Source organism: Vespa mandarinia, chromosome 4 (assembly GCF_050613455.1).
Source record: "Vespa mandarinia isolate Hongniang chromosome 4, ASM5061345v1, whole genome shotgun sequence".
Lineage (NCBI taxonomy): Eukaryota > Metazoa > Arthropoda > Insecta > Hymenoptera > Vespidae > Vespa > Vespa mandarinia.
The window spans coordinates 4,358,718-4,385,000 of record NC_140813.1 but is presented as its reverse complement, the minus strand read 5'-3'; the positions used below and the strand labels follow the sequence as shown (position 1 = coordinate 4,385,000).

The window sequence follows — 26,283 nt, the reverse complement described above, 5'->3', positions numbered from 1 at the left end:
GTCGTCGTCGTCGTCGTCGTCGTCGTCGTCGTCGTCGTCGTTGTCGTTATTGTCTTGGGGGATCGACGAGATAGCAACGTTTTTGCGTACGCGTTGCGGACGACAAACGACTAGAGCTCGTCCGTGAGCCTTTACGAAACCTAAATACGTAATGAAGGCTAAACAAGTATTCGTAAGATAGTGATTAGCGAGTAGAGATTAAAGCAAAAAATACAGATGGATGATTAATTAATGGAGGAATGGTCGGGGAGCGAAAACAATGCCGCGAAAAACAACTGGCTCGTACGTGAGCTACGATGAATTTCTTTTCGCGGCTCGATGTACAAATACCGTAGGAGTACGTTCTTCTTCTTTTACTATTCCCTCCTCCTCTTCTTCTTCTTCTTCTTCTTTTTCGTCTATCTCTATTTCTATTTCTATTTCTTATTGTTAATGTATTATTGAACCTTTAAATTTATCGTCCATTTAATTACAAAACCCGGGCTCGTGCAGGCATTTACTTTCGAACGATCCGACTGAATGAATTCCTGTTAATGGCGATGTTATGTTTTTGTTATTTTTATTATGATTGCAAGACGAGACACAAGAATACGTTTCTGTCGTCTATGACATTGAAAAGTTAAGTGTACGAAATATTTGTTTGTTTTGTTTTTTTCTTTTTTAGTAATCTTTTTTAGTAAAATGAACGGAACAGACGACGGACAACTGATTCTTTCGATCGGTGCAAAATGTTATTTTATGTTGATATGTTCGCGATAAAAATTTTGTTGATATTATATAAAAATTTTTATGAGAGGCACGTATATGTTGCTCGATAAAGAAAAGAGATATAATATTTTTTTCAGGAAGTGTTCGAAATGTCTTCAAATTTTTTATGTTTTTTATTATTTTTCTTTTTTTAATTTTTCTCTTTGTTTTCTACTACTCTTCGTTCTCCTTTCTATTTCTTTTTTTCTTTTCATCGTCTAACGTCGTCCTCCAAGAAGCAAGACGGAAATAGATTTATAGAGAAAAAAGCTATATATATACATATATATATATATATATGTATATATATATATATATATATTCTAGCTATATATATATGTATATATATATATATTCTAGCTATATATATGTATATATATATATACATATATATATAAATATATATATATGTATATATATATATATATATATATATATACATATATATATATATATATATATATACGTATATATATATATATATGTATATATATATATACATATATATATAAATATATATATAAATTTTTATATATATATATAAATATATATATATATACATATATATATAAATATATATATAAATATTTATATATATATATAAATATATATATATATACATATATATATAAAAATATCGTATGTACCTACCTTAGTACCTAGAAAGCCTGCGAGACGGGAAAGAAGAGCGTGTCGGCGCTACCATAAATAGTAACGCTGTTCTCTAGTTAATGTATGTATACGAATACCTAATCGCTAAGAGGGGGGGGGAGATTTTGCGAGAAATAAGATTTTAGATAAACCGCAGTATTTCGTAAGAATGAAAATTGTAATGTTAATAAATAATTATTTATTTTGTGGATCTCGGAAAGAAATAAGAACAAAACTAGAATCTTTTATCTGCTACGCTGTGCTCAATAAGTTATGAATTTAGGCAAGAGTAGGCATAATTTAGAAGGGTAGACGTTACCCGCGTGCGTAGTGGTAGACGTATTTGTGTAAACGTTTTAAAGTGGCGCAACGATCCTTTTTTGTAATATATTAGAATATTCGTTGTTTACCAATCCGAATCCCAGATTGTCTGTGTGATAGTGAACGAAAGAGATAACGAGAAAGGGAGAAAGAGAGAGATAGAGAGAGGGAGAGAGAGAGAGAGAGAGAGATGAGAATGCGCATGTGTATATGTGTTTCTGCGTGTGCGTGTGTATGTGCATATGTATGTGCGTATGCGTGTGCATGTGCGAGAAAGAGAAAGAAAGAGAGAGAGAGAGAGAGAGAAAGAGAGAACGTAAGCAAAAGAAAAAAAGAGAAAGAATGAATGAATGAATGAGCGAATCAGGGCCACACCTGCCGTTTACGTATAACGTTGTAATGAAACGCTCTCTTTTAGGAGCGGTCATCGTTTCGAAGCCTGTTGTAATATTACATTGATTATACGATTGCTAAAAAAATAAATGCTATATAAACTTAATCACGAGTCTTCGCTTCTTTCGCTACGATTTTTCGTCGTAGCACGATACCCCTATCGATATCACCTATTTCCACTTCCTGAATCCTTTTCTCATATATTACGATAATTAAATGAGCTTACAACGTTAGAATTAATATTTCTCTTCTTTTGTTTTTTTTTTCTTTATTTTTTTTTTTTCTTAAACAATTACTCACGTTCATTTATTCGTTCGAAGTTAATTCGATTCGAACGATTTTATTTTAACATACGTTTTTCAATCTTTTCACGCTCGCCCGTGATCGAGATAAAGGATAGAAAATAGAACGGATATTAGATTTGCAGCGCGAAAAGGATTCACCGAGGCAAGGATAGTTACGTAAGATCGCCTTACATAGTCTCTCTCTCTCTCTCTCTCTCTCTTTCTCACGGTAGGTTCTCGAATTCCGTCGTAAATCCCATTAAACGTCCGCAGAATCTTTATCAATTCGACGGCAATATCCGGTGACCGGCGGAGGAACGTGCGAGTGCGGCTTTACGACGCTTAAAAGCGCTCGTCGTTGTCGTCGTCGTTGTCGTCGGGTTGGGGGAGGGTAAGCGGGAGTGGCATCGTACGACAAAGAGGGTGGCAGCTTTTGCCAGAAAAGAGCCGTGCCTTTAAAGGGCCGACGTTGATCCAGGGGTCGAGTTTTCCGCGTACGCTCATAAGTCTCCAAACGCTCCGGGATATTAATATGTTATTGCGGAAAGACTCCCTCATGAAAGTCGACAAGGATCGCAGAAATATGTCGCATGCGCGCGCGTGCTCGCGCGCTCATCCACAAAAGCACACGTACGAGCGAGAAAAAGGGATAGGGTAGGATTCTCCTCGTCGATAGTGTGTCCTGCTATCCTCCTACATGGTCACAGCTAGCTTCAACGAGCCAACACATCTACGTCGGCTGGACCGTTCCACTGGAATTCAGCAGACGCCATTTGTATTAATGAAGCCCAACCTCCCCTCTCCCACCCTATGAAGTCCACGCCACACTCCGACAATGCTGCACACCCGATGAATTATGTACTTACGCTCGAACCGAACGAAACACCGATATCTAGGCACCGAGCTATGCTTTCCCATTTCTATCACGCAAAAGTTCAACCCTGGACCTTCGGCTTTTCTCGTCGTTCGACCTGAATATCTCATATTTTTCTTTTCTTTCTCTCTGTCTCTCTCTCTCTTTCTCTCTCTCTCTCTCTCTCTCTCTCTCTCTCTCACTATCTCTTTCTTTCTCTTTCTTTCTTTCTTTTATTCGAGTCATTCGTTAGGTCGAGTCATGTGCATTCGTTTCTACCATTGGTCAATGAATCAAGGACTTTTCGGCTATCTTTACAGCGTATAGATATTTTTATTTTTCATTGCTCGGACCGGTATTTCGAACATTAAGAAAAGCTATATAACACATCGTCCTAACGGTAACTCGTTTTAAATTGGAGCAAACATATCCATCTTGTAGGATGGATAGAATGACCGACGAAAAGATTAAGCACGAGGATAGTTAAGAATTCGTGCTTTTTTTCAGACAAGGGATACGAAGAGAGTTGGTTCGCCAGAAGCTGCGTAAGCACAACCCATTATCCGAAAGACATAGGGAACATCCATCACGTCCTGGAGCGCGGATAAAACGACCGCTTTACTTTGGATTACAGGGGGTGCAATTTACAGCAGGCGCGAGAGCACCTGTTCGTTCTTCCTGAGATAGAAAGGTGGGGTTGGGAGAACCGAGGGAACGTAGAGGGTTGGATATCTTCGAAGGGGTGTGGGAATAGCGTGCCTCGCAGACGTTGCGGTAATTGAATCTCAGTAAGTCCTTCTATATAGGTGTATCCACTTAAGCAACTGCCCCACCCACCTACCTTCTCCTTTCTTCTTTGCCTTTTCGATCCTTCTTCCTCGTGATTTTCTCTTCTATATCCTCCTCTAAGAGAAGCTTTACGTTCTTGATGAGCAAATTCTCTGCCAAGCCCGACTTATCTCTCGCTTTTCCTCCAGTGAACTATTACCGGGTTGGATGGATTTCTTTTCGGATAATCTCCTTTCTTTTTACGGTCAAGAAAACGTAGAATACGTTTCCAGTACAATTTTATCTTTCATTGATCGTTAAATACTGATTGTTAAACTTTACAAATGAATAAAATATCAGTTTCATTCCGCCGAATTAATCGACTAGGTGAAAGAATCCAATTGCCATGATTTCCTTACTCCCGACGATTCAAGGGAACGTTCGGCAAAGCGTAAAACCCATTTCCAATGGCCTCTCGTAGTAGTCTTTGCCGGCAGAGCAACGAAATCCTGATGTACGATCCTCACGTTTCAGCGGCTCCTTGGCTCTAGCCGACTTGATATGAATGTGTTAGGTGTAGATGAGCCTAGCGTGCTCCGCCCTCATATAATTACTTCGCGCGCTCTCGACGTAACTACACCCTCGTTCCCGTGCACCAACTATCATCCCACTCTTCCTCTCTTCCTCTTTCTCTATCTCTATCTATCCATCTATCTCTCTACCTCTCTCTCTCTCTCTCTCTCTTAGACTATAGTTTCTGTGGTGTTAGAGAAACGAGAGATAGTGTTGGTCCTGCTCGTTGTTGTAGTCGTGCAGAACTTGTGAATGTCTCAACGTAGCATGCGAACAACACAACGAAAGGGTAGCTCGTTTGAGAGAGTGAGAGAAAGAGAGAGAGGGAGAGATAGGGTGGAAAGGAGAGAGGGAAAGAGCTGAGGGTTGCGGCCGGTGTGAGGGAAACATGGCAGGGGGAGGTTATTAGGCAACGCAGCACCTCATCCCTCATCCACGTAACCGCGGCGCAGCGTGTATTATGTAACAACACGGAAACGAAGCATGGGGTGGCTGCTTGGATGAGAGGCAACGTTGGTGGTGCTGGCTGTGTTGCTGCTACCAACTGGACGAGCTAAGAGGGGAGGGCAAAAAGGGTACTTGCTCAGTGTGCCGCCGCTGGTATTACATGTTTCCACAACGATACGTTCAAAATAAGTGTTCGCTTGTTGTAACTCTCGGACGTGGTCCATTATTTACCCCGAGGTTTTGATTTTTCAATTTAATCCGTCTTACTTAACCCATTTGAGACCAATTGCACGCCGTGTGTGCAATGCCTTTACGAGGCTATGAGACCGGGTGCACACTGGGGGTGCAATAGTAATGATGAAAAAAAAAAAAAAACCTGGGGACCGTGTTCGAAAAAATTCGCGGTCTCGAATGGGTTATGGATTGATCTTATTGATGTTTATTTCGTTTAGTTTCTTTATTAGTTTAATATTTTTACTTGGAACGTCCACCATGAAACGTTCGTTGCAATGAATTAAGTCTTATGAATTTAAAACCAAGACGAGTTCGCACCTTTAATTGCCTTCGCTTTGATGAATGTCAGCGATGACTTCGCAAAATGATCTCCCTCACAATTAGTCACGAGAGAGGTATATTTATCGTGGATCTCGCGACGGATGGTTTAATTTAACGTCCAAGCTCACGCACACAATATGCCGTCCACGAGCTTTTCGTTCAAGAATGATGGAGTTTGTGCATCGTTCGGGTTTTCCCGCATAAAGCTTCGGGACTCTTCCTCGATTTCTTTTTTATCTCTGTCGCTTCTAATTCCGTCTGTGAGCCTGCAAAAACGTCGAGGCTAACGTACGACGAACTGGATTCTCAGTAACGTCTACCGAGATACCATCTCCCCTTACGACCCCGAGATGTCCCTGTTTTGCTTGTAAATATCGAACGAAACTAACGTCACCTGAATCCCACTTTGATCTGTTTATCCCGGCAGTTAAAGTGTCATGCTTCCTTATTAAGATTATTTAAGACTCTCACGTAAAACCCCTTTTCCACGAAATTCAAATCTACATGTAAAGTATACTTACTCATATACTAAATCCATAATATCTTTATGTATATATATATATATATATATATATATATATATATACATATATATAGATATAGATATTAAATATAAAAATTCTAATTCTAATATTTGTAAGAAATCGTTATGAAATTATTATTTTTTATAAAACGAACTGATCGAATTTAAATAAAATTGTATTCCATTTCTGTAATAATCGAGCTCATGCAAAATTCAAGAACAGACACCAACAGCTGGACTAAGTCCTCCTCTTGGACAGGATTGTCCGATGAAGGAATAATACAAACGCGCTAGACAGAGGAGACCGACCTACCCCTTACTATCCGTACACCCGTCGCCCGCAAATAAATCTTTCCGCCCTCTAATTGGCCTTCCCTCCATTTCCTCGTCTCATACCCTGGTCGACCTAGTCCTTCTTCTTCCCTCTCTCTCACTCTCTCTCTTTCTCTCTCTCTCTCTCTCTCTCTCTCTCTCTCTCTCTTTCGCTATTCCTTCCTCCTCCTTTCGACCACCCTATCCTCGGTTCTCTTCTTCTCTTCCCCGCTTTCATCTTCTCTCTCTCTCTCTCTCTCTCTCTCTCTCTCTCTCTCTCTCTCTTTCTCTCTCATCTCATCTCGGTTTTGCCTCCCTCTCACCTAAAGGCGAAGCGGGCACAGCTCCAGGAAACGTTCTCATCTCCAACCCCGACTCTCGTCTTTCTACCACCTTCCTCTTCCTTCTCTTCTTCCTCCTCATCCTCCTCTTCCTCTTTCTCCTCCTCTTTCTTTACCTCCTCCAACAACCAGTTCGCCGAATTATTAGAATTATTAGACGTTATATTGGCCGCAAAGTGTTCGCTTCTTCGCCAAAACTCAATTATGAATGAAGTTAGCTGGTAATTTTGCACAATTCCACTGTCAAATTTCTTATGGATTTTATTTCTCTTTCGAAAGAATTTTGGATTCTAACTTATCATACGTCTCATCCTAATATTATGAACGTTTACATTTATTTATCGCACGATGTCTGATACATATGGTTAATGAATTATTGCCAAGTATTGGCATGGATCCAAACAGCAATAAAATCGATAACACATTATTTCGTATAACCTCAGCTTCTCGAATAATCTCATAAATTAGCAATAATTTTGCCATTACTGAGAAACTAACTCAAGGTCAACGCAACGCATCGTCACAGTTATTAAACGGCTCTTACCTTTTAGAAAAAGACAAAAGTTTGGTCACGTAAAGTTTTTAAAGGGAAAAGAAGAAGAAGAAGAAAAAAAGATAATAAAGAAAAACACGAAAAAGATTTTTCCTGAAGTTCAAAAGACACCTGCCTCTTATTTCAATGAACAATGACGACAGTGAAATGGGAGCAAAGCGCGATAATATACCTGAAAATAAAATTCGTCCTCGGGACGAGGTCGCGCTAACGTTTTGGTCGGTACCGTAAACCCAACCGGCTACGAGATCGTCGTAGATCTCGAAGAGTCACGTCGGAATTTCGGCGCGACGCAGCAAAATCCTCAGCTAGAGACCTTGAAGACGACGAGAAATGTCCAGTACTTCTTTCTCTTTCTCTCTTTCTCTCTCTTTTTCTTTCTTTCTTTCTTTCTCTCAAGGTAATGTACTGTTTTTGGAACTGTAACAATCGTGCGACCTAACGGGATCTCAGAATCGACCGAGATTGTTGTTTGCGGAAACGACGCCGGCGGTTTGCGGGCCGACGGACTGACTGACGCGTACGGTCTTCACGCGTTAAATCTTTTATCGCCTTGCCGACCTAAAAAGAAAGAGAGAGAAAGAGAAAGAAAAAAAAAGGAGATGCGGGTCGTTATTGTGTGCCTCGGGAAATAAGAACAAGATAGTTGGATGTTCCAAGGACGTTGCCGTCGGATTGTCAAGCGTGGAACCAATGAAGAAGCTCGTAAATCTGGAGCAACACGGGTGGTAACTTTTTGCAAGCTTATACTCTCGCACATACCGTATTCTCTTTTATTTATCTTTCTCTCTCTCTCTCTCTCTCTCTCTCTCTCTCTCTCTCTCTCACGAGAACTTCCCTGTGGTTTTAAACGCGTTTGTCCAAGTGACTTTATAGAAGAAAAGGAAAAACAACAGAATTACGTTTTTTTTTCTCCCCCCCCACCCCTCAGAAGGCACGATGTTATATATAATTTATGAATTTATATCTGATAAGAAATGAATTGCAAATAAAGTATAATATTTATTTGTCCAAATAAGATTTTACATTTTTATAAAAAATTGAATGTATTTAGGATATTACGATTAAATGAAATTCGAGATGATATTAGTCATCGAAATGTGTTCTAAAAAAAGTATTCGACATAAGGCGACGAAATGAAATTGGGCCTTGTAAATGATACGATGACTTATGGAGATTGCATTTAACAATAAGAAAAGGGGTTCACCAAATCTGATTCACAGGTCAGCAACGATAAATGCAACGTCCTCGTTTCGGTAAGCACCGATTCGCGAAAGAGCGATACAGCAGGACGATGGAAATAAAGAAAGTAGAATTCGTTTCACCCTCGTGTGTGACGGAGCGAAACGGAATTTTACATGCCGAGCGATTGCGAAACAAAGGGTCAGGATAATCACGAGCAATCCCACGGGAGGATATTTTGCATGAGGCGGAGGAGTGAGAAATAAAGAAAGAAAGAATAAAATTTGAAGGGGCAAAGGGGAAGTTCATAATAAAGCGCAAAGAAGAGGTACGTTAATTTGTAATCGCTTTTGCGGTTGGCCGATGGGCGCGTCCGTATTGAGTGCTTTCCAGTCTTGAAAAAGGGCCGGTACGTTAACGTACCATAGGGGCTTCTCCATTGCTAGGGGAAACCATCATAGTTATGCAGATCAACGGAGGGCGGTATGGTGGCTGACAGGAGTATAATAACTACCACCAAGTCTACCCTGCTCGTGGTAAAATAAAGCTCAAGCAAGGGATATAACTTTTAGCCTTGCTCCTTCATTTTTTCTTTCTTTCTTTCAAACAGGTATCATAACAATAATTATTCAGTCAATAAAAATAATACTCGTAAGAGTAATTTTCGATATTACCAAAATGATATTTCTATCGATTCAAACGTCATACGTGAAAATCTAATTTGTTATACATTCTATAAAAATTAAAATCGATCTCGAGTAATATTAATCTTGATTAAATCTTATCATTGATATAAAAGAAAATAAATATCGATTACGTTAGAAATAAGAATGAAAGAAAAATTGAAAGACTATTTGGTAAGGTACTAAGGTAGAATTGCAATGGGTACGAAAGAGTAAGATCAACGAGAGAAAAAGAGTAAGAGAGAGAGAGAGAGAGAAAGAGAAAGAAAAGAAGGCGAGACTCGAGAGAGGCAGCAAGAAACGGAAGAAGTAGTAGAAGAAAAAGAAGAGTGAAGAAAGAGAGAGAGAGAGAGAGAGAGAGAGAGAAACTACGAGCGTGATGTATCGCGGCATCGAGCATTCGAGCATCGAGAGGACTTTGGCGGAAGGGTAGGGAAGCAAGGTGGTTGGAAGGATTCGTTCGAAAGGGGAAGATGAAGGGTGAGGGACTTCGGGGGTGTGTAGTTACTCGACTAGAGTCGAAGAAGGAGGAAAATAAGGGGTTGCTCGGCGCCGCCGCCCCATGCTTGGCTTGCAAACCGACTTCCGTCCTCCGCGCGACTATTCAGACATTGCTGCCGTTTTTACCGTGCTACGAGGAGCAACGAAAAAAGAAGGTTAAATATCCTCTCTCACTCTTCCTACTATAGGTATATGTAACTTACCTATATAGGGTGTTCCCCAAGTATTCGTAGTAAATTTAAGGAACCGACTTTCCATCCTCACAAAGAAAAGTAGATTATAAGAACGTTAAATAGAATAGTTTAAAATTGATTTATAAAAATGTCATATTTCTTTTTTTTTTTTTTTGTTTTTTCAAAACTGTCGCCTCAATGTCGACGCAATTGACGTTTTAAACACGTAAAAATAAAATTTATTTCAGTTATTTAAGAAACACCCTGTACATGGAGAATAGGAAGAGGAAAAGTCTAGCATCGGTCTTTTCCGAGGTATCCGCGAGCGATGGTCTCTTGGAACATAGAAGCTCTTCTAGGACTGTTCGTAGGTGCGCGAGGAGTTAGAAGGACCGAAGAAGAATGAAAGGGAAAGAAAAAGAAAGAGAGAGAAAGAAAGAGAGAGAGAGAGAGAAAAAGAGCGAGCTAGTGTCCAAGAGCGTCCACAATATATCTTCAGCCTTATCTGCCGCTCGCTGTTTACTGCCCGATAGACTCCGCAGATAGGAGAGTCCTGCATCACCCGGTCCGCGAGAGCCGAGTCACTTACTTTTATATATGTTGTTACTTACGTCACCGGTTGTAAGAGGGTCGTGCTTGGCTTGCTTTGGAGATTCGGTGAGACAAGTTGGAAAATGCTGATGGCCCGGCTGAGATACGAGCCATGGCAGACGGCGACGCCGACGTCGCGCCTAGTCGCGAGTCTACTCGCGTCCAACCATCGCGCCTACTGCGATTTTCTCAGAAAACCTTCTATTCCGTGGATCCTGTCGTTGGATATAATTTACATGAATTCCGACGTTTAAGACATCTCCGAGAGAGAGAGAGAGAGAGAGAGAGAGAGAGAGAGAGAGAGAGAGAGGACAAGATCCAAGGAAATGATTCAGTTTGATACTTGAAAAGGAAAAAGAATCGGTTTTGACATAGTTTCTTGAAATGGAGAATAAGTCGATTTTCTTCTTTTTTTTCTAAGATATATATATATATATATATATATATATATATATATATAGACTGATATTTTATTGGAGATTTTATCTTCGTGAGAAATAAGTATGTTATAACTTACGTAAATATATCCCTTTTGGAAAGGCAAATGATTAGAGAATTCGATTAGAACTTTTTTCAGTTTTATCTGAAGTCTGATTGATCTAGAACTTAGATAAATAGTTGATATATTCTAAGAACTATTCTCATTTATTATTTTAATTCTGCTTGAAATATATACTCTCTTAAATCGATGAATTCGTAAGATATCGAATGATAACCATTCTAGCCGGTTGACGTTTATCGCAACGTAGAAAAACTTGATGAGCAAGAGCGTGTTCGGCCGACGAAGAGGTAATCGCGCGTGTGAAACACGTTTTATCGTTTGCAATACCTGTTGGACTTTTTATGTACAGTATAACGAGAATTTCGCATTAAAACGGCCTTTCGCGTTCCTGCCGTTTGCGTCGAATATCATAAATATTCAATCTGTCATTCTGGCGTCAAAGAAGGGAGAGTGATAATTTGAAGGATCTCTCGTACGGACGATCGAATAAATTTTTATGACATTATAATTAAATTGTAATTAATGAGTACAATCGATAAATAAGATAATTGATGAAAATAAGATTTATTTTTTTTTTTTGTTTTTTTTTTTTTTTCTCTGAAGATCTATAAACATCATTATTGTTTCCTAATACATTTTTTCTTATCTTAATGACTCGTCTAATTAATCGAAAACTTCTTATTAATTAGCTAATAAATTCATTTTGATAAACTTTCTATAATATTTTTCATGAATTCGAAGATGAAAAAGAACCTGTTTGAAATAAATCGAATTTAACCATAACAACGATATCAAAGGTAAATAAAGAAAATTGTGAGGATACACGAGCGAGGCATGAAGAAAGTATTAAAAATATAGATAAAAAGAGAGAGAAAGAGAGAGAGAGAGAGAGAGAGAGAGAGAGAGAAAGAGAGAGAAAGCAAGCGTTCGTTCTCGTACCGGAACTTCCTTCCTTCCGTTCACTGATCGACGAGCGAAGTTTTCTCGTCCCTCGGATATGGGTCGGGATCTTTTTCCCTGATGTTCCCTTACTATCCTCCCCCCCCTCTTCCCTTCTCCTCCTCCTCCATCAACTCCTCTTTTCTCTTCAATTTCTTTTTCAAAGAAGAGAGAAGAAGCGAGACGCGAATCCTCCGTAATTTCGAGGTAACTTTTTCTTTGCCTCGAGACGTATCGTTCAGAAGCTCATGAAAGTTTGATGACGAAAGCAGAAGTTAAGAAATCGCAGGAAGCAAAAGGCGAGTCGTTTCGGAGGTGTACCCGAACGTTTCGTTTCCGTCGCGACACGAAGAAACTGGACCGCCCGAGGAAAATCTCGTGCCTTTCGAAAGTCGCATACAACGCGACATTCTACGAGCAAGAAATACAGTATTGCTTACGCCAGCATTAAACGAAAGTTCGCTTTATCGTAATTGTAAATGTGTGGAATAAATAATAAATAGATAGATAGTAGAACTTCAAACTAACGTAAGAATAAATTGAATTTCAAATCTCGACTTTTCCAAGTTTCTTTTTGAAAATTCTTTTTAAAAAATCAAAGAGCCATTCGTAGATAATGTCACGATAATGACAGGCTTCGTTCTTATATTATATTTCAAAAATAAAAAGTATATATAATAAGTGTGCGTATGTGTATATCTATTTATTTGATATACCTATTTAAAAAATATCCGTAGACAAAGAAAATGAGAGAAAAGATCGAAAAGAACGGCCATCTTCGTCGATCCGTTAGAAAAGTAAGAGAGGTGGAAGTTAGTGACAAGGATGCAGGCTACGTCGTTACGTCCCCTCGTTTTTAGCGAAGGAACTGCATGGGACAGCTGTCGACGTACGGTTCGCCGTACTTTGTCGAAGTAAACTGGCGATAGGACGAAGCCAGTTCTTCCAACGTAAAATCTCCCCTCCTCTTCTTTGCCTTTCCTTTATCACGACTTTTTCAAAGCGAACACCTCAGTACGCACCGGGCTTGCGAGTAAACTCGAGTGAAAACGCGTTTATATATGTACATAAATATTTCACTTTCGAAATTCACTTCTATCGTCTTTCTATGTCCGACAATCGTTTATAGTGCTAAAGATTTCCTTACGGTAAAAACGATAAAAAGAAGAAAGTAAAATAATAGAATAACATTAACTCGAATAGGAAGGAAAATTCTCAATTAAAATTTGTCATCTTGAAAAAATTAGTGGGTTGAAATTTTACAAAAAATTTAAAAAAAAAAAAAAAAAGAGAAAAAGAAAAAAGAAAGAAGAAGAAGAAGAAAAAAGAAAGATGAACTATTACATCGTAACTTCGATCATACCTACTCTTATTTGATTTTTTCGAAAAACAAGAAAATTCTTTTCTTCGGTATTCGGGGTCTTTCGCGTGAGGGCCATTTCGCGACGTCATTAATAACGAGGCGTCCTTATGATGAAATATGGATTGCGAATATCTGAAATATGATAATAAACGTGAAATATCGAGGGAGCACGGAAAGTGGCTGGGCGGCTTGCGATCCCTCATCGTACAAAGCCTTCGATAAGGCCGCTATTGGAATCTCGATGGAGGAGAAAGGAGCAGTAAGGGCTGGGGGAGAGGGTGGGAAATGCTCGACGATATCGGATTTGAACCGTCTCGAGGGAGAAAGGACGAGGTGGAGCTACCGCGTTACTACGTCGTCGTGGATGTTGAAAGAGAAAGAAAAGAAGATAAACGAAAGAAAGAAAGGAAGGAAGGAAGAAAGGAAGAAAGAAAGAAAGAAGAATAAAGAAGCTGAAAACGGGAATGCGCGCGCGTACGCTCTCTCTCTCTCTCTCTCTCTCTCTCTCTCTCTCTCTCTCTTTCTGTCTTTATCTCTGTCTCTCTTCCTCTCTCTTTCTCATGGCCGTCCGTCTATCCTCTTCTCCGTGGATAAAATGTAGATAGATGAGCTATAGATTTATAGCAACCCCCGTAATATCGTATCTCTCTACGTGAAGTCGCTAGGGAAAACGCACTGTCGATGGAGGACACGTTCGAAACGCAAAGTGTATTCGTACTTTGTTCGGTTCTCTGTCAACGCTCTGTGAGACTTGATTCATGCCAATTGTCTGCTGATGGTGCATCGAGAGAGATTTATTAAAAGAGGTATTTACCACATTTCTACCACGAATCGATCCATCCTTATCGAGTTTCGTACCAGTTATTATTATCTTTTATAAGAAGATAAACAAAGAATATCATCGTTTATTAATATCATCGATTTACAATTTTATGATCTATTTTGAGACGATTCAATGATGAATAATATACTTTGGGGATGATGCATAGTGATTGCTTTCACTTGATTATCGTATTATGATCAAAGTAAAATACGTGCAATTAAAATGTGATTAAGACATCATTTGAGAAGGCTCATAGTTGGATATATAGCTTCATATTGTTTTAATAATTTTAAAATTAAAGATACACGCAAATATTAGCTTGTCTTAAATCATTTAAATATCAATTTTTTTAAATATACTTATGTAAGATAGTGAATTCGCTCGGGTTGAGATACGACTACTATGGTTTCTTTATAGCATGGTTTCTCTCAGAAACGAAAAAGAGATTCACCCTCCGGTAACTAGGCAGCTCTTGATTACCCTTAAGATTTATAGTACAATTTGTAGCACTTTAAAGAAAGACGACTGCCCTTCTTGTACTGTCCAATAAGATTCATTCCGTACAACTAATTTTTCAGAAGAATTTTTCCTTTTTCACTTTCGTTGTTTTCTACATTTTAATTTAAACGAAAATCATTCCTTTTTTTATTAATATCCATTAAAGTATGTGAAAGAAGTATATGAAAGAGTCATTATTACAAATCTTTATTACGATATTATAAATTACAATGGAAACAAATATTTTAAATAAGACTGGTAAAATTTAATGCCGGTCATCGATGTCACAATAGTCAATGTATTAAGAACGCATTTCTCGTTCTCTTTCAAAGCAACGAATTCGAAACCGATCATAACCATAGATCTTCAAACTACTAGAAAGAGAAAGAAAGATCGCGTGTATAGATATGTATATACGGAGCTATGTTAGTCAGAGTTTTCAGTTTCTTTTTTATGAATCGTTAGAAAATTTACGATCAACGTACGTACGTACATGCCAAAGCTACCACAAAATGACAGACGAACGGACGATGAAAGCACCGATTCGCAAACGTCGTTAAATAACAACGAGGAAAAAGCATGTTTTGCTTGCACGAGGATGCACGTGAAAAGTAATACACCCTACATATATGTATATATATCTATACAGGGTGTACCGATATTAAATGTTTCTTTTTAAAACGATTATCTCTCAACGTCAATAAGCGATCACAAAAATTCGTCATTTCTTTATCTCTCTCTTTTTTCTCTCTCTCTCTCTCTCTCTATTTTCTTTCAATCGAAGAGAGTTTAATCTCAAAAATGTACAAAGTAAATACGTAAAACATCGTAAAAATTTTCAAATCGCAAAAAGCGAATACTTTCGACGACACCCCGATGCTGCACCTATTCACCCGATGGATTCATACACACGCCACGATCTATGCACTTTTGCTTCGCACATCGTCGAAAGAGTCGGGAAGTCATTGAAAAAGGGAGGTTTTGTCAGAATACGAGATATACCGACGAGGATTGGGTTGGAATTGGGATGAGTTCGAGAGATTCAGGGGTGAGGGGAAAAGTGGGTGGTAAAGGTGGAGGTGGAAGAGGATCGTAGGCAGAGGGAGGTAGTCGCGGTGGTAGTGGTGACGTTCGTGGAGTACGCCAGGTGGAGGTGGGAGGAAAACGGAGGTAGGGATGGAAACAGATATATATCCATGGCAATGCGTTACGGGTTCAGCTAAATCCGCCATGATGAATGTGTTGGCGGGAATAAATCCGCAATGCACACCCCCACCACCTTCCTCGAGTTCCCCTACCCTCTTTGATTCTCTCTCTCTCTCTCTCTCTCTCTCTCTATCTCTCTATCTCTTCCTTTCTCTCTCTCTCTCTCTCTTTACTACTCTATTTCTATCTCTATCTCTATCTCTATCTCTTTCTCTCCGTTTCTATCTAACCTCTTCCGCACATCGTACCCCTTACGCCATCTTTCCCATCCCTTAACTGTACGTTCTCGTACACTCTGGAAACGTGTCTATCTCTCTTTACTTACCCCTTCCCTCTTCTTGTTCCTTCTCTTGGTTTCTAACCGCCTATTCCAACATTCTCTGAGTTACTCTAACGTACCTGAGGCAGATCTATCGATCTCGGTTTATTCAACTGGACAATGACGTTTCAATGGAAAGAATCGAGGCTATAAATAGGATCATTTCGATTTGTCACTTTGTCAGAAATACGATGATAATTTATAATATGATTGTTACGATTTGTAGAAATCATTAAATTTATCTTTCCATCATTTTATAATAATGTAAAGGTTCGTATTACTATTTGTAAAAAAAATTTCTTTACAATGGAAGAAAATCTTTTTAATGTTTTCATTCTGTTATCGAACGTACATACATTGGTTCGAGCGCGTGACACGCGCCGTACGCAAAATTTCACGCAATCGTGCTCTTTATTTAAAACATATACATACATACACATTTACCTAGATGCCATATGTATATGTGTATATATATATATATATAATCATGTGAAGAGTATGTAGACGTTTATTAGGATTTATAGGTCGAATAATTTCACGCCTGCCGCGCGTTTTTTATCTGCACGCTCAGCGAAACGCAGCGATCGCGAACTCGAGCAAGAAGTGGAAATGAAAGAGCATCCCGATTGTCGTACCCTCTCTTCGTCATTACGCTCGATAAAATCTCGGTCGCGAGAGTATACCCACGACTTTGGATTTTTCCAATAAATCTTTTAAGCACGCCACGTTATATCTTTTCACGCATTTCTTTTTTGAATCCTATCTTTGCTCGAAATAATCTCAATTCTTTGAATTTCACGCTTCGAGCATACGGCGTAATTACTCGGGTGAATTAACACATTTTAAATGAATACATTTCATTATTTACGAGCATGAAGAAATTTGTTTGATAACAGATAAAGAAATTTGAAAAATAGTGACGTCCACCATTATATTATTACTCGATAACCCATAAATTATCCCTTACATTTATAAGCAACGATATTTCGTACTTTTTATTTAAATTAAATTGAAATAAAATAAAGGCAAATTAATAGAAGAAATGATGGCTAAATTCTCTTGGAGAGACTCTAATCGAAGCCCCTAGGTAATAACGAGGAAAGCAATCGAGCTTTTTGGAGGTACCTGATAAGATCTCGATCGGTGGTAGGCCGAGTTAGCAGTTTGCTGCGAACGTTTCGAAGCAGATCTCGTAGGTCGAATTCGAAATCGGAATCCGAGAGCGCGCCGGCGATAGGAATATTCGAGCTCGTGGAGTGCGCGCGAGCGGGACACGAAGGATAATCCTCGTGGATTATTGCGGTATCACGTGGGTCCATACGTGCTCACGAGAGGATGCCCTAGGATGTCGTATTTGTATGCCATGGAATACACCCACGCGTTTGTATCGCACGGCTTCTCCATGGAAACCCTTGCTAGGGGCCGGGCCTGCTGCGATACCCTAATTCCTAAATCTGTCGCCATAAGTCCTCGTTACAATAAATATCCCGACACCGGTGTGTGTCCGGACTTGCGCGCCTCCCTCTCCTCCCTCTCCTCCCTCTCCTCATCCTCCTCATTCTCCTCTCGCGTTACATGCTATCTCTCTCTCCTCTCTCTCCTCTCTCTCTCTCTCTCTCTCTCTTTTGCTTTTCCTCTTACTCTCTTGCCAAGCTTCGGATAAGTACACCTTGCTTACGTATCTACGGTGAGACTCTGAAACTAATAACATTTCAGAGTATACGTACTTACTTATTTTCTAAGGGAATAACTGTTACCGAAGATTTTTGATCCTCACGCACATATATATCTACCTAACGTAACTTCGTCAAAATCTAAAACTTTTAAAATCTTTTAATAAACTAAAAATAACTTTTCTTGTGTATTATCTACTCGTATATATGAAAAGTATGTATAATGTCAAACGCGAACAAATGATTTCGTTTATTAAGAATGAATTCTTCCTATTGAAAAATAAAAGATAAACATCATTATTATTTCATTCATAGAAATATTATCTCATTAATTATATAAATGAAAGATGAAATTCGTGATGCGATCGTGATCGTGCATTGATTTAATTATATGATCGAGTTCGTATCCACAGAACACATTTAAGTTTTAACCGAGTTCCCCTCCTTACCTCTGCCGAGTAAGTACCAAGTTCGCGTATCGCCCACGCGCTCTCTTCATCCCCACGAAAGAATAATAATTGAGAGGGTTGGCTCGGAATATAACGTAGGAGATGGAGGACGAGGGCTGACAGGATTCATAATTTCACGCGAGCTTATTGCCGTCAGTTATTTATCCTCTCGGGCTCATTCCACATGCAGCTCGCGCCGGCGATCTCTCTCTTTCCCTCCTTCTTTCTCTCTCTCTCTCTCTCTCTCTCTCTTTCTCTCTCTCTCTTTCTCTCTCGTCTTTAACGCTGCTCGCGCCATTTTTGTGAGTAAGATGAGTCACGAGGCGTTCAAGCCTATGTCACGATGCAATTTCGAGAGTCGACAGCGCCTGGTTTCCCTCGTGCATCGCCGCGTTCGCGCAATTATAAATCGATTATCCGACATCGGCCAGTGGGCCACATATTACGGAGTAATTTATGAATAATTCCAGAGTACCGTCCGCTACAGTTGTAGGACAATACCTTCTTACTCGCATGAGGATAGATTAAAAAAAAAAAGGGTAATGACTTCTTTCGTTGTTTCTCGTTTGTACGAGTATATCGTACGTCGAAAAATAAATGATTTTTGTTAAACTTTTATTGGCTAACTTTACGTCTCCTGGAAGTTTAATTACATGATTATATATATATATATATATATATATATATATATATATATATCTTATCTTATGGATTAATTCATAGATTATTAGATTAGAAATGTGAAATGATTTTTAAATTTTATATAATATCATTTTATTAATTTTCAGAAGCAATTAAACTTGTATCCATAATTCTGAACACCTTTTATCTTATATATATATATATATATATATATATATATATATATATATATATATTCGTACGATATTTCGTAGGATAGATCAAGCGCGCAGTTAACGATAGATAGATAGATATATTTATTTATTGATAGAAAAAGTTTGTAAAAATTCGATAAAAAGTTGAAGCGGAGGAAATATCGGCATTCCGGATCGAAGCAATGACCGAAGGACGAAAAGCTTTCGTATGGGGGTGGATAAAAGATAGAAAAAGAGAGAGAGAGAGAGAGAGAGAGAGATAAAAGAGAGAAAGAGAGAGATAGATTGAGAGAGGAGAAAGTGGGAGTAAGAGGAAAAAGGAAACGAGGGAGATGACATAACGAAGACGCAGTGCTGGCAGAGGATGGAGAGGATAGAAAGGCATCGAAGCGAGCTTCAGCGAGTAGTGTAGGGAGTGAGTCGCAAGGGGACGAGGGGTGGCGTACCGGCGGCAGGGCGCCGCCGTCGGGGCTCCGTCGAGGCGCCGCCGTCGCTTCCGCCCTCTCCTGCTCTCTTTCGCGACGTTCCACGGCTTCCAGTGGTCCCGCTGGAACTCCGCCGCTTCAGGACAACTCGTGAAATCGTGAAACGCTCGGGGGAAAATCGGCGGAATATCAGAGAGAGAGAGAGAGAGAGAGAGAGAGAGAGAGAGAGAGAGAGAGAGAAAGAGAAAGAGGAAAGAATCAAAAGAAAAAGAAAAAGTTATTCGAAGCCGCACTTCGCCCCGCTTCGTTTCTTTCCTCTTCTCTTCTGTTCGCGTGTACACGCGCCAGAATCGAGACGATTCCAGCCACCGATAAATAAATATGAGATGCACCGGCTAAACAGTTCTCGGGTTGTTGATCCTACGATTCTCGTATAAATCAGTCTCGTTCCTTTGGAAAAGCCAGCTCGTATGATACGCAACACATATACAACATACGTACATACATATTTACTTATATACATACGCAAATCTCATGGACCCCCTATGGTGAAATGACTTTCTCGAATTCTATGACAGGTCAAACGTTCCACATTTTCTTATGTTTCGCCGGATCGGAAACTTTTATTTCTTTTCTCGAATCGGAAGTAGGATCGGTCTTACAGTTCATTTCTTTTAGAATGCATAATTATGTATAAAAGATATCCGTTTCGTGACGGCTATCGAAAAGAAATAGATATGATTTCTCTTATCTTTTTATCTTTTCATGTTTTAATTTTTCATCTTTTTTCTTTTATTTTTTTTGTTTTTTTTTCCTTTTATCTTATAGGTTCAGATTCTTATTCATTTCACAGATCAAGTATTTATTATTACATTCGATGATTAATATTGTGAATAAATTTAGAAATGTAAATTACGATTGAAATCAATACCATCGAAGGGGATGATTACATTGTTTATAATTCATAAAATATTCGGAATATATTTCCGAAATATATAAATATATATATATATATATATATATATATATATATATATAAATATATATATAAGTAAATTTATCACGAAACGCGTTGTCAGGAAATCTTGGTCGTTGGTGAATAAATATTGTTGAAAGAATAAGTGAGTTCTTTGTAGGACCGACATGTCCTACTCAAGCATATCTAGCATAAGTGTTGACTTATGCGAAGAGATGCACGTACGTAGTTAGCTACGTGCGCATACGCAATTCTCTTCTCTCTCACTCTCTCTCTCTCTCTCCCTCTCTCCCTCTCTCCCTTTCTCCCTCTCTTCTTGATTCTCGTTGCTTCCCCTAGTATCACCGATCCTCCTACTCTACCGGCGTGTCGTTCGTAGCCGTTTGACGTACGGAAGATTAACTACAAGCACGTAACCTCATCTGTCTATCTCACAGCGTGTAATCGCATGTACGCGACTAAGTGCATCGCAAGAGTAATCAGCACCGGAACGACTTAGCTTTGATTAATTGAATACACTCTAAGAGACGTGGCTATACCGACTTACGTGTCTATGCCACGCGCAAACTTTGTCTCTCTCTCTCTCTCTCTCTCTCTTTCTCTTCCTCTTTCTCCCTATTTCTTTCTTATCTTCTCCCATACACGTATCTCTTATAAATCTTTATTCGTCTCCTTTTAATGTTGAAACGAACGATTCGCACGTTTTTCACGTACACCTCAGCTTATAACTTACAATAGCTTCTTTGCTTTTTATTGACTACTATATGAAAAAAAAAAAAAAATAATAAATAAATAAATAAATGAATAAATAGAGGGAGAAAATACAATGACAAAGTAAAATTGTCAAAATTTTATATGATCAATCCTAACGCTACGCCGAAATATATGTAATTCATTGATATAGTCAAAGGAGTACTACATTACTTTCGAATCTAGAATAAAATACTTTCCCCATCTCCACTCGCCCCCAAATTATCACACATCCATTAACAAAGAAACACAGGTCTATTAACGTTCATATTCCTTTCCCAAATTTTGCCTCGAATTTGGATCGAATTATTGCGGCCTAGCCACAGCGCGCGGTAGGACGATTCGAAAATGATATGGCGAAGAAGACGCATGTGTGTATGTAGAGGAGTATTGCATGCGATCGTCGAACGAGCTTTAACCTCGTTTGGTGATCGGTACGGGGGATCGGTCGCGTTTTGTCCGGGCGATCGCATTACGCCGTCGCGCTCGGTCGGCCACTTATTAACAGGTAATTATTTATAATGGAACAATGGAATTTAAATTAATAGTTTAGTTTCATTAATAACGCCGCGTAATTTCGCCCCCGTGCGTGTCAGTGCTAAATAAAATATATGAACCGGTGAACCCAACGCCGCATTACGGTCCGGTAATGCGCGTGCTGCATCGCAAAACAGCATCGTCCTCGTCTCTCTCTCTCTCTCTCTCTTTCTCTCACTCTCTCTCTCCCACTCTCTCATTCTCTTTCTCTTTCTATCTATCCCTCTCAGTCCTTTACTAGAAGCGCCCCCTCTCCTCACCTCGCAAACCCCTCTTCCGGAGACACGCGTACCCCGCCAGGAATATAACCACTCTACGTCACGTCTGTTATAAACGCGTAAACACGTGCTGGTACCTCTGGAACCAGGTTGTCCACTATCGAGTAAATAATGGCGCATTAAGCTTTTTCATTCGCATTCGCATTCATTCGCGCGCTCTCGAATTTCTACGTACCTACCGCACGCGCGTAGTCGTTTTCCGTGCGACTCACGATCGAACGGCAAGCTAACGCGTTGTTCAAGGTTTGAGATTATTGCGAAAGAGAAAAAAAGAAAAAACAAAAAAAGAAAAACAGAAAAAAGAAAAAAAAAAGATGGAAAATAATAAGGAAAGAATATTTAATAATGGATATAGAGTTTAACTTCACGAAGGAAAAATTTAACGATAAATTATAGGATAGTCAATGGTATCCATCGACAGAATTAAATTGTTTTCGTTTATCTAATTAATAGATACCAGCATAATTTATTTTTATGGTCTTATCTGTATCGTGAAAATAAAAATAAAAAGAAAAAAAGAAAAAAAAAAGAAAAATAAAAAAAGAAAAAACATACGATGACAGACTTATAGATATAGTCATTCTTATTATCTACCGAAAATACCCAATAGTGAATAGCTCTAATCTATTTCAAATACAAACGATAAGATCGAATTCCCTTCACCCTGTATCAGGTCCATTACAAGTCCATTAGCCATCTCGACTTCTTCGAATTACGAATTCCTCGAAATACTAACGGAGTTCGAATTAACACGAATTTACGCTTACAAAGGCTCGTCGCGAACCAGAGCACGGAGGGTAAACCGAAGTTCCTCGAAGAAAAGGCGTATTAAATCACGGGTACTTGCTCTGGAGCCCTTCCTTTGTCCTCGACCGATCGTGAACCAAGGAACACGAAGAGTCGAGGACCTACTTATCTCCCGAAAAGGAAAGAAAGGGAGATTTCTCCACCTCTATCTCCTCTCTTACGTTTTTCCTTTTTTTCTTTTTTTTTTTTTATCTAGTTACGAAGAAACGCGAAGACGGAGAGATGGGCGGGGGTGAGGTCGTTGTGGGAACGTTTCTCGACTCGGTCGAAGACGACAACGATGGTGACGATGGTGATGGTGGTGGTGGTGGTGGTGGTGATGGTGATGGTGGTGGTGGTGGTGGTGTTTGTGCTTGAGGTACAGGGTGGGCTCTCGTTGCCGCCGGTAGAGAAGCAAGGGTGTTATCTGGCCGGCGGACGACCGAGTAGCAACATAAATATTAGGCTCCTCGTTAATGCCTCTGCTAGCTACTGGCGTTACGTTTCGCAGTAAGTAAATTATGCGATATGAAATTATTAGCGCCATTAAAGAAATTTATACTTTTTTGGTGGCACTCTTGCGCCAACCGGCACCCTCCATCGACGGGAGACAGGCGTTGGAGGGTGAGGAGGAGGCTGGGTAGATGGGGGAAAGAAAACACGAAAAAGTCTGTCTAAGAGAGACAAGGAGAAAGGTTGGATAGTAAGAGATATAGTAAGAGAGAACCAAGACGATTTTTCTATTTTATCAGTTTTGCTTCCCTCCTCAGCGATATCAAGCGAAACGCCTCCACCCTGCGGCTCGAACGTCATCTTCCGTCTTTTCCTACCATACTCGTTCCTCTCCAACCAGTCTCCGTCCCCGTTCCCGTCCCTGACCCCGTCCCAGTGGTGGCTTCCATTGCGGCGGCGCGCATCGTCTAATGTATTTGCAAGAGCCAATTCTCATCGTTATCCCTCCTCCTATGATATACGGTTACTGCGCTTTGATTGTCAGATATCTCCGTCGTTTGCCGCGTACTCGTAAAATGTTGCTTCGCCGGGACCGGAAGTGTGCCAGGCTGGATGACCTACAGGTGGTAGCTTTGACTTTCCCCACTCTAAATTGGAAAATCAAAGCGACTCTTCTCCGAGATAACTTCAGATTTTCATTCCCCTTAAATTTAAAAACTAATCTCGAAGTAGATATCGTACCTAATGCGCAGGTATATATCACTTTCGAGTAAACTTTCTTCCGTAGTTTCGTACGAATATTATCATGAGGCATAATTCTATTAAAAAAAAAAAAATGTTAAATCTTCGAGCTCGAATGATCCGATGGTATTTAAAAATCATATTCGTCGAGAATTATGATGACGATTAAAAAAGAAAAAAAGAAAAAAAAAAAGAAAAAAGGAAAAGGAAAAAAAAAGAGAAAAGAAGGAAGAGAAAAAGGAAAAGAAGAAATGAATATTTTGAGAAAACTTTTCAAAAAGATCTGATAAAAAAAAAAAAAAAGAAAAGAAAAAAGAACAGAAAAACGAGATAAGACAACATAAGTAAATGAACGCAGTAATGGCTTGCTTGTTGGACACTGTGAAACATATTGATCGAAAAAGATGATCATTGATCGAAAGACGAGGAAAGAAGAGGACTACTACTCGGTGAATCGAGAGACGATCGGTTTGCGCTACCGTGGCATGAATTTTGAGGCGGACTGTAGGCTACATTCTTGCGCCGCGGGCAAATAAAACGAGCCGACGAAGACAACATTATTACGGAGCGCTGCCAGCCATTGCTCATGCTCTGCTTCCTTACGTATTCCCATCGGTGTACGTGTGTACTAAAGGAGACGTACGCGCACACAGAGATAAAGTAGAGAGAGAGAGAGAGAGAGGAGGGGGAATGGGGAGATTGAGAAAAAAAATGAGAGAAAGAAGCAGAGCACGGTGAATTCGTACTCCACCTCCTTCTACGCCTCTGCTCGGTATCGACAATAATTGAGTCTGCCCCCGAGTGAAGTAGCCCCATTAATTAGAAACTACTCTCTCGTGTTTCCGTCACATCTATCACACAACGACTCTTCTCTCTGTGTGTATGCTACGAAACACGACTCGATTCGATACGATGAAAAGGTCGGGAACTTGCGACGACTCGGGAACGACAACGACAACGACAAGTTTCTATCTCTCTTTCTCTTAAGAAATGCTCTTCTTCGGAATTCATCTTCGTGGCTTGGTTCTCTCTCGTCGTACAATTGTCAATCAATCGAATACGATTCACCTGATCAATAATTTTCTATTATAATTGTAATCTTAATAGAGCTTAAAGATATTGTATACAATATGTATTTTCAACGGTACATAGATATAATTATTAAATTACAAATTCGCTTTCTTGCTTTCTTGAATTTCTTTAGAGCAAAAAAAAAAAATAATAAAATAAAATAAAATAAAATAAAATAAAATAAAATGAAATGAAATGAAATAAAGCAAAAAAAGAAAAAAAAAAAAAAAGAAAAATGATAAAATAGACATAATACACTCGTATCAGTATATTTCTCCTAAGGATACAGTGCACGTCTTTATACTTTCTGCTTCTACTATCACGTATGTTATAGCAAAGCGGACGTGGTTCTTGGCGAAGGAACAGAAAATTTTCTACGACGACGGCGGAAGGACGCGAAAAGAAGAAAGAGAGAGGAAGAGAGAGAGAGAGGGAGAGGGAGAGGGAGAGAAAAATTGAAGGAAAGAGAGACAGAGAGAGAGAGAGAGAGAGAGAGAGAGAAAGTCGGCGGAAGTTAATCTACGACGTGACGTGAAAGGATGTCAGCCGACGCCGTTATCATTAGGCTGTATAGGCCCCGAAAGTTAAGGTGCCATGGTGCGATGTACGAGCAGGTTCAGCAGAAGAGAGAATAAGGGAATAAAGTGGTGGAGGGCGCTACAATGGAGTTGGCACGCTCTGCGGTCATAGAATCATGGCTGTCTATTCAATGAGCTCGAAAATAGCCTTCTCTTACAGATATCTCGAGGGGATTCCGTTAGAGGAGTATATTTTATGAAGGTGCAGGACCTGATGTACTTCTAATACCATGTATCTGTATTATTAAGTACCGATTCTTTAACAAAATAATGTCATTTTACCGAATACCGTATTAATGAAATATCATATAAAATTATCGTAGAACACGCATGTCGTTAAGAATAGTCAGCATATAATAATTTTTTTTATAACCCGTCGATACTTACGTCGGGATGAATTTTTTAATCCGTATATAAAAAGGTGTTCTCAAAAGATAATAAAAAAACAAAAAAAAAATTTGAAAAAAAAAAGATTTGAAACGAATTGAAATTATTAAAAATATCAATAATTAAATGTTAGTATTGGATATTGGGCGGGTATTATGTTTCGTATAAGCGATTGCGTTTCCTAGTGAAGAAACTCGTGAACGAATAAAAGAGGATGGTAAGAATCGCTAGACGAAAGTGGT

At 39.3% G+C, this 26,283-nt stretch overlaps 1 protein-coding gene across 4 annotated transcripts in view; it reads left to right on the top strand.

Moving 5' to 3' along the window:
- The window catches only part of LOC118445820 (homeotic protein ultrabithorax-like), a 302,310-nt gene that overhangs the window by 127,696 nt on the left and 148,331 nt on the right, over window positions 1-26,283 (top strand). For 2 of the 4 annotated variants that reach the window (XM_035875767.2, XM_035875769.2), the window contains one exon: window positions 1-1,005. This exon is cut by the window's left edge and continues 800 nt beyond it. The exons of 1 other annotated variant lie outside the window; for it this stretch is intronic. The gene's annotated coding sequence lies outside the window, so the exon portion shown is untranslated. Of the gene's footprint in view, window positions 1,006-3,756; window positions 3,903-26,283 lie in introns of those variants that run through there. One more of the 4 variants, XM_035875768.2, reaches the window with a different exon arrangement.